This window comes from Eptatretus burgeri, chromosome 14 (assembly GCF_056783735.1).
Source record: "Eptatretus burgeri isolate ZD-2024b chromosome 14, Ebu_testis_v1, whole genome shotgun sequence".
In the NCBI taxonomy this organism is placed as follows: domain Eukaryota; kingdom Metazoa; phylum Chordata; class Myxini; order Myxiniformes; family Myxinidae; genus Eptatretus; species Eptatretus burgeri.
Window position 1 is genome coordinate 43949692 of NC_140974.1, and position 7500 is coordinate 43957191.

General features: G+C 51.3%; 1 protein-coding gene across 14 annotated transcripts in view; it reads left to right on the forward strand.

The window, feature by feature from the left end:
• The window catches only part of LOC147013058 (sterile alpha motif domain-containing protein 9-like), a 49863-nt gene that overhangs the window by 6963 nt on the left and 35400 nt on the right, over nt 1–7500 (forward strand). For 4 of the 14 annotated variants that reach the window (XM_085854545.1, XM_085854549.1, XM_085854546.1 and 1 more), the window contains one exon: nt 1–50. This exon is cut by the window's left edge and continues 79 nt beyond it. The exons of 4 other annotated variants lie outside the window; for them this stretch is intronic. The gene's annotated coding sequence lies outside the window, so the exon portion shown is untranslated. Of the gene's footprint in view, nt 55–407; nt 3039–7500 lie in introns of those variants that run through there. 6 more of the 14 variants (XR_015051173.1, XR_015051174.1, XR_015051172.1 and 3 more) reach the window with 4 other exon arrangements.

The following is a 7500-nucleotide window of genomic DNA, read 5'->3' on the forward strand; positions in this document are numbered from 1 at the left end:
GGCGGGTCGGCGCTGTTTTGGTGGCACACGGAGGATCAGCAGCATATTAGGCAGGTGGTCATAATGTTTTGGCTCATCAGTGTGTGTATATATCTTACACTTCTTGGTGATATGTATCAGAACTTTCGAGTATTCTGGCAGGATTTTATTAGATTCGGTTTGTTTTCTTTCATGGAAGATATCCACAAATTACCAAATTCAAAATGTCATAAAACATAATTAAATAGGATAGATGACACCATCTTATAACAAATACCGACAGCTACAGGCTTGATTACAGTGCAGTATTGCATCCTATTTCATTGCCTGGAGGGCAGTATCCCATTTCATTAATGTTTATTACATCTTGAATTTGGAATGGTAATCTGTTCAATGAGATATCGTTTATGTTGTTGTTTCGTATGCAGCCTGTGCCTGCTCGTTGCATCATATTTTTGAGAAGCGCGGGTGTGCTGCCAATCCAATGCCCCTTTTACCAGAAAGCTTGTACTCATTTTGCCAAACTCGGAAGAATGGCAGACTGAGTCAACCCACCTGATGTTATTCCAACAGGACGACAGTGGCTCAAACTCAAGACTCTAAGATCTTAAGCCAGCCACCTTAATTGTGAAGCTACCACCACCAACTCCTGCAAACACCACCCCCCCTCCCAGTCAGAAGTTTGATCCACCAAGAGATCTCGTAAGAAAGGTCAAGACAGCCTATAGTGAATACAGTGCTAAGCACATTCACATGAAGTGACTTGTCCGTCAGGTCGTGGCCATGTCAGTTTGATTGATCCCTGCTCGTTTGGTGCTCCATGATTGTTGAGATGAGCCCACACTTAGAATGTAACAGGAAGGAAACATTTGAGATGAGTTCTGAAGAGCTGCAAGATCACCTAATCACAAAACGACTATCTTGGCATTCTGATGTATTTTGTGTCAATGAATAACATCTCAAAAGCGTTTTTACCATGTTTGATAAAATGAAATAAAAATCCTACCAACAAGTTTTTCATTACCTCCAACTTGCCATGTATGCATTTTCGCTTGAACCAAACACACGATTTTGTTGAATATTGGCCACAAGCTTCTTCCATAATAATATTGTTGTGGAAATGGCCCTTAGTGTGTTATTAAATATAGGATTAGCCCAGATCCCCCATTAAATGCATGTTTAGCCAGGTTGTTCGGGAATTGGACGTTACATGTGTGTCGGGAGGTGTACGAGACTGTTGATTGTTCATGCAGTGGTGGTGTACCGAGAGGTTCTTCTTCTTCATTCCCCTCTCCGAAAGAGTCTCCGCCCAGTGCTCTGGGAGGCGAGAGAGCGCCGGGAAGGCAAAGGTGGGACTGAGAGCGCCGAGGTGGTGCGATCGACTGTACAAGGGACAGCTGTGTCTGTTTTTGCGATTGGCTTTCGTGAGGAGCGAGCCGAAAGAAAGGCAGGGAAGGGACTGCATGGTTTTCCCCTTGTGGTCTTCATATATGTATGTATATGTATATATATATATATATATATATATATATATATATATATATATATATATATATATATATATATATATATATATATTGTTACGGTTGTGGAAATTCACAGATCACCATTCAGGTTCCCCAAAGATCAGTTTTGTCGATAAGTGTGTGTTCCAGGTTAGATTTCCCCATCGATGTATAACGGAATTATTCGTGAGCCGGGCTGTGAACCCTTGAGGTAGTGTTATTCTTTTTTCTCTTTTATTTTAAACAAACATCTCCTCACCATCTTCTCCACAAACCGCCATCATCTCCTCACCATCTTCTCCACAACCGCCATCATCTCCTCACCATCTTCTCCACAACCGCCATCATCTCCTCACCATCTTCTCCACAACCGCCATCATCTCCTCACCATCTCCACAACCGCCATCATCTCCTCACCATCTTCTCCACAACCGCCATCATCTCCTCACCATCTTCTCCACAACCGCCATCATCTCCTCACCATCTTCTCCACAACCGCCATCATCTCCTCACCATCTTCTCCACAACCGCCATCATCTCCTCACCATCTTCTCCACAACCGCCATCATCTCCTCACCATCTTCTCCACAACCGCCATCATCTCCTCACCATCTTCTCCACAACCGCCATCATCTCCTCACCATCTTCTCCACAACCGCCATCATCTCCTCACCATCTTCTCCACAACCGCCATCATCTCCTCACCATCTTCTCCACAACCACCATCATCTCCTCACCATCTTCTCCACAACCGCCATCATCTCCTCACCATCTTCTCCACAACCGCCATCATCTCCTCACCATCTTCTCCACAGCCGCCATCATCTCCTCACCATCTTCTCCACAACCGCCATCATCTCCTCACCATCTTCTCCATAACCGCCATCATCTCCTCATCATCTTCACCACAACCGCGTGAAGCCGGTGATTCCTAACACGGCCGCGTTTGACGGCAAGATCGGATCAGAACGGCGAAAGGGGCGAAGCCAGCCGAGGATGAAGGATCGAAGGTGAAAGAGCAAGCACCCCCCTCCCCCACCGAACCCGATAAAAAGCCATGCTGAAAGGCCGAGAAGCCAGTTGAGTTTGGAGCCTGGAGTCCAGTTGAGCGGTTGAAGAGACGCCGAGTCGTCGACAAAGAACGAATGAGGTGAAGAGCGCTGGGAGAGAGCGTTCAAGTTCGCGCTGCGCTGGTGTGGTGGAGTCGGGAAGGGAGCTGGAGAGTTCGGAGGTTGGAGTGCAGGCAGAGACATCGAGGGTCATCCAGCGAGTCACCAAGATGGTGGCAGGTAGCCCGCTCGGTCTCTCGGAGCCCCTTCGGTCATCCTGGCTCCGAGCAATTATAAAGGCTTACGAGCCCAGTTCTTTCTTTCTTGGGGTTTGCATGAAAGTCTGTGGCGCCTTGTCCCTAAGTAACAAACTGATTAAGTGCATGTACATAATAAATAGACATCGGCTGTAGGTTTTTGCTCTTGTCTTTTTCCCCATTTCCCCCCATTCATTGCATTGCTTGCATGCCTGTGTGGAAATAAATGTCCCCATTTTTGAATGTCACCTGATCGTTGCGTCCCTTCCTCCATTGACTGCCATAATTGCGTTCGGAATAATTAGCTGGCTGATTATAAGCCGATAAAACGTACATCTGGCCCGATGGGGCTTGGCGATATAAAACCGCTCGGCAATCGCAAACGGAACGAGCTGCTTAAGCGGCTCGTTTTCGTGCAGGCTCCGTTGAGGTATAAACTCCTGGCATTTCTGTCTGCGTGAATAATTAGGTACATCGACAATTTGGCGATCGACCCTGTAGCGTGTGGACAGAAGAGTTGGCTGGTTTATGGTGTGGTTAAAAACACCCGTAGCTGGGTTTCGGCGTTGATCCGAAAGCTGCAACTAGATTGCTCGTTCGGTGGGCGCGTTCGGCCGCAATTGAGCTAAAGGCGGTCGCCGCACGCCAGACGGCCAAAAATCTTCAACACTGTTGTCAGGAGGTGGGATTCAAATGAATCCTCCTCCAAATGAAATTAACGGAATCGGATCAAGGGTGTGCAAAGCAACCCTCCATTCCCATTAAATTCCGAGCGTTCAAATTTTTATAACCGATACGCAAAATGGCAGCTCAAGGCGAGCAGGCGCAGGGTAGTATAGATTTAGAAATGAACGAATCTTTGGCTCAGGACGAAATCACCATGCAGGTTGAACTTTCCCCGCAAATGAACCCAGAGCCCGAAGGGGGCGCGGATGGGGCCGCAGTGTATGACACCCCCCCCCTCCTCCATCAAATTCCCTCCCCAGTCCCCGGCGGATCCGCGCCCGACCAAAGCGAATCGGCTTCGTCAGGGTCGCTTGACATAAACCATTTGGTGGAGATGATCAGACGAGCAATGGGTGGGATTTACAAACAAATGCGCGCAATTTGAAAAACAAGATGGATGCGACCACACAAAGCATGATGGACTGTATGGATGTGCATACCAAGGCAATAAAGGGTGAAATGCAGTGCATGGGGCGAAGCCTGCAGGCGGGCATGAAGGGCATAATGGCGATTGCGCGCGACGAAACGCGGACAGTGGAGCACAAAATGGCGACACCACATGGCAGTACGATCGAACCAACGAGAGGGAGTGCAACGGCTGTAGGTCCCGCAGGGGAGACTGGTGAGGTCACAATAATTCGGGAGATGTGTTGGGCGAGACTCGTGGAGGTGACGGAGAAAGTGACGGTGACAGAGAGGGAAAAATTAAATGGGGTGACTGAGACGTGTACGAGACACGTAGAAACGAGGGAGATATTAAAGGAGAAAACAGAAATGATAAACGAAGTGACGGAGAAATTAAAGGCGGTAGAGGTGACTACGACGGAGACACAGGAATTAAAAGAAACTAAAGACGAATACACACACATGGAGTTTGCGAGGGACAATGAGGGGGGGCTTGGGGAATGTGTCGTGGCCCGGTGCAAGCAGCAGGATAGCCTCCTTCAGGAACGAGGGAAGGGAATATGCCCCCTTGAAGCGGATCACGACTAGGTGAGTCTGGTCGTGCCGAATGAGGTGGGGGGGGGCGAGTGCTTTGAACGGGTACACGAGGAGCTTGGGGGGTATGGAGACCCCGGGAGCGCTTGTGGTGGCGCGAATCCCCAGTGCGATTGTCCCGCTGTGTGTGCTTACGAGTGTGGCGAAATGTGTGCTGAAACACGCGCATAGTGTGAGTGAAATGACGCGCATGAGTAAAATGGCATGCGTGAGTGAAAGGGCGTATGTGAGAGGAACCACATGTGTGAGAGTGCGGTATGAGAGGGAGATGGCGGTTGGTATGCGAGAAAACGCAACCGCGTGTCCGAGTGTCATGGCAAGGTGTGTAATCGTCAAGGCACGCGGAAGTGCGTGCGTTGAATGGCGATGAAGACGGCGCCAGACGAGGGACAAAGGTCGTGTAGCGGCCGTAGCTATATCGAGGTCCGTGCCGTGCTTCGCACAAGGCCGCCACGGACGCGCCTACTTGAGTGAAATCTGGTCTGGAAACGCCCGCGGTGGATACAAGCCGACCCCGCAGACAATTGTTCCCCGACCTGCGGCCCGGGGGGCCGCATGCGGCCCGTGGAGCCCTATACTGCGGCCCGCGAGTATTTTCCAATCAAAACACATTTTCATATAGCAATTTTAAAGGGGTTTACACAATGCCACTGCCGTCCACTGCCGCTTAACCGCTGGGAGGAATCGAATCAATTTGCATCAATAAAACTCAATAAAATGCATCAATTTTTTTCTGGCTCCCTACATCCTTGGGAGTAGTGAATGCGGCCTGTGGGATCAAAAGGTTGGGGACCACTGCCGCAGACGGACAGAAGTTAGGCTGGGAATAGTGAATTTGGATCGGACGGGTTCTCCGGGCGAGCGTGTTTGTAAAGCTCCGTGTAGCCTGCGACGCGCCTTCTATTCACAGAGCGCGCGAAGCAGTTTCCCCGATACATTACGCGTGCCCCGGCTTGCGCGAGAAATCGTGCGGTTTCGGGGTGCGAGTGACGTCATCGGGGATTCCGCGGCACGGGTTACGGGCGAGCAGAGCACATGTGCTCGTGTGGGGAACCCCTCGAAACGCGAGGCTTGCTTGGGATGCGCAGTGACGTCGTGGCTGCACGTATGGTTGGAATCCAGCAGGAGGGGAATCCCTGCCGGATGTTACCGTCCGAGAAGGGACAAGGAGCACGAAGCACGAACAGCTGCCATGACGTCACGCGAAAGGAGCGCAGTTTGCGAATTGCCGCGCTGGTGTGCATAAAAAGAGAAAAGCAAGCCTCGCCACTTCGGGTAAACATGATTCCTGGGCAGGGGGTAGGAAACCCCCCTTGCTTAGGGCACAGCAAGACCACTAGTTAGCGGGAAGGGTTAGCTTAGTTAGACCGGCCTCATGGGGCAGGGACAAGTCCTCATGGGGCCTGTGGAATGGATTAGTTAGAGGGATTTCAGGATAGATTTAGAAATGGGAAAATGATTTTTGAAGACAGTGACAGACTGGAAATGTGTAGTGGGGACATAGCTTAGCTACGTAGTGTTAAAAGGATGTGCACTAGTTTAAGGGATGACGAGGGAGCACAAGTTAGTTGAGGGATTTAGTGAGAAGAATGGCAGTGTTCAGCGATGTGATGCAAGTTGAGAAAGGAAACAGGTTGAATGAGTGAGGGGCAGCGGTCCTGAGTGTATGGAGCGAATGTGGTATGCATGGTGCGATGAATGATTGGGGGGAGGAGTGATTCCCACCCAAGGGACCCCAGGGTCAGAGTAATGTGAGTTAGTGGGTTAGTCAAATTGACAAAATGGAGGTCGTTTTGCTGTTGGTGCGAATGTAGGCTCGAAACCGGTTTGGAGGGGTGCAGGAGTCCTGTTGATGGGCTGGGAGTGTGGCTGCGAACGGTGAGTATCGCTTAGTGGGCACCCCGGGCACCGGACTAGTCGGCAGAGGAAGGCCAAGGGCCCAAGAGGGGCCGGGATAGCGTAGTGGGCACGGGTGTGCCGGAGCACCAATGGCCGCGTGGGCAGTGTCGTGGGCACGGACACCCGGGGAAAAGGGGCCCATGGCGCCAGCCGGCCACGTGAGCGTCGAGGGGGAGTAGCCAGAGAGGGCACTCCCCAGATTTTAGGGAGCTGGTAGGCTCGGAGACAGTCTCAGGGCCCGGGGGTGCCATGGTTGGAGAATCGGCAGAGGGTAGTTCCTGCCAAGTGAGCCACGTGGCCCAGCCATGAGACCGTGCAAGGGCATGAGCGAAAATTGGAGGACAAGGCCCACATTTGTGAGGACACCAACACAGGCGATGGGAATCTTGTTTGGTAGAACCAATAGATTAAGTGGGAGGGGGCTAAATAAATAAAAAATAAATAAGATGGGGCTAAATTTGGACTTTGACAAACTAAGGGAGTGGGTATGGACAGAGACAGGCAAAGGCGATAGGTTGGGAGGGAGACAGTAGGGTAGATCCGAGCCCGCCTTCAGACCGGCCGGCACCACTGAACTTCCTCCACAAACCTCCAGAACGAGACAAGAGGCCGGCCAGCTTCGTATGCCGGCCGGTTTGTGCTACAGCGGCCTGTTCCGGCCTTGCCATGCCTTCTCTGCCTGCCTCTGCCTTGACCCCATGCCTGCTAGCCCTTGTTTGCATTTGCCCCTGTGTCCATCCATCACCATGTGCACCAGGATCATTGCGCAAGTTGCTGGGACTGCACTGCAGGCAGCCGCACACGGGGACTGCATTGGTGCAGCCCGTGCACCGTTTGTATTTGCTTGCATCATCCAGTTCATTTCAAGGGGGAGGCCTGGGACTGCATTGGGCAGCCGGCTACCTTCTTGTGTTCAGTCCTGCATTTATTTCATGAGCCAGAGACTGCATTTGGGCAGCCTGGCTCCCTGCTTCAAGAATGGCCTGTGGGATGGCATATGGCATGCCGGGTTGGGGTGAGTTGCCCCCAGCAGCTGAAGACATGAAAAAGGTTCTGTGACAGACAACGGGGCCTTTTGAACAGGCC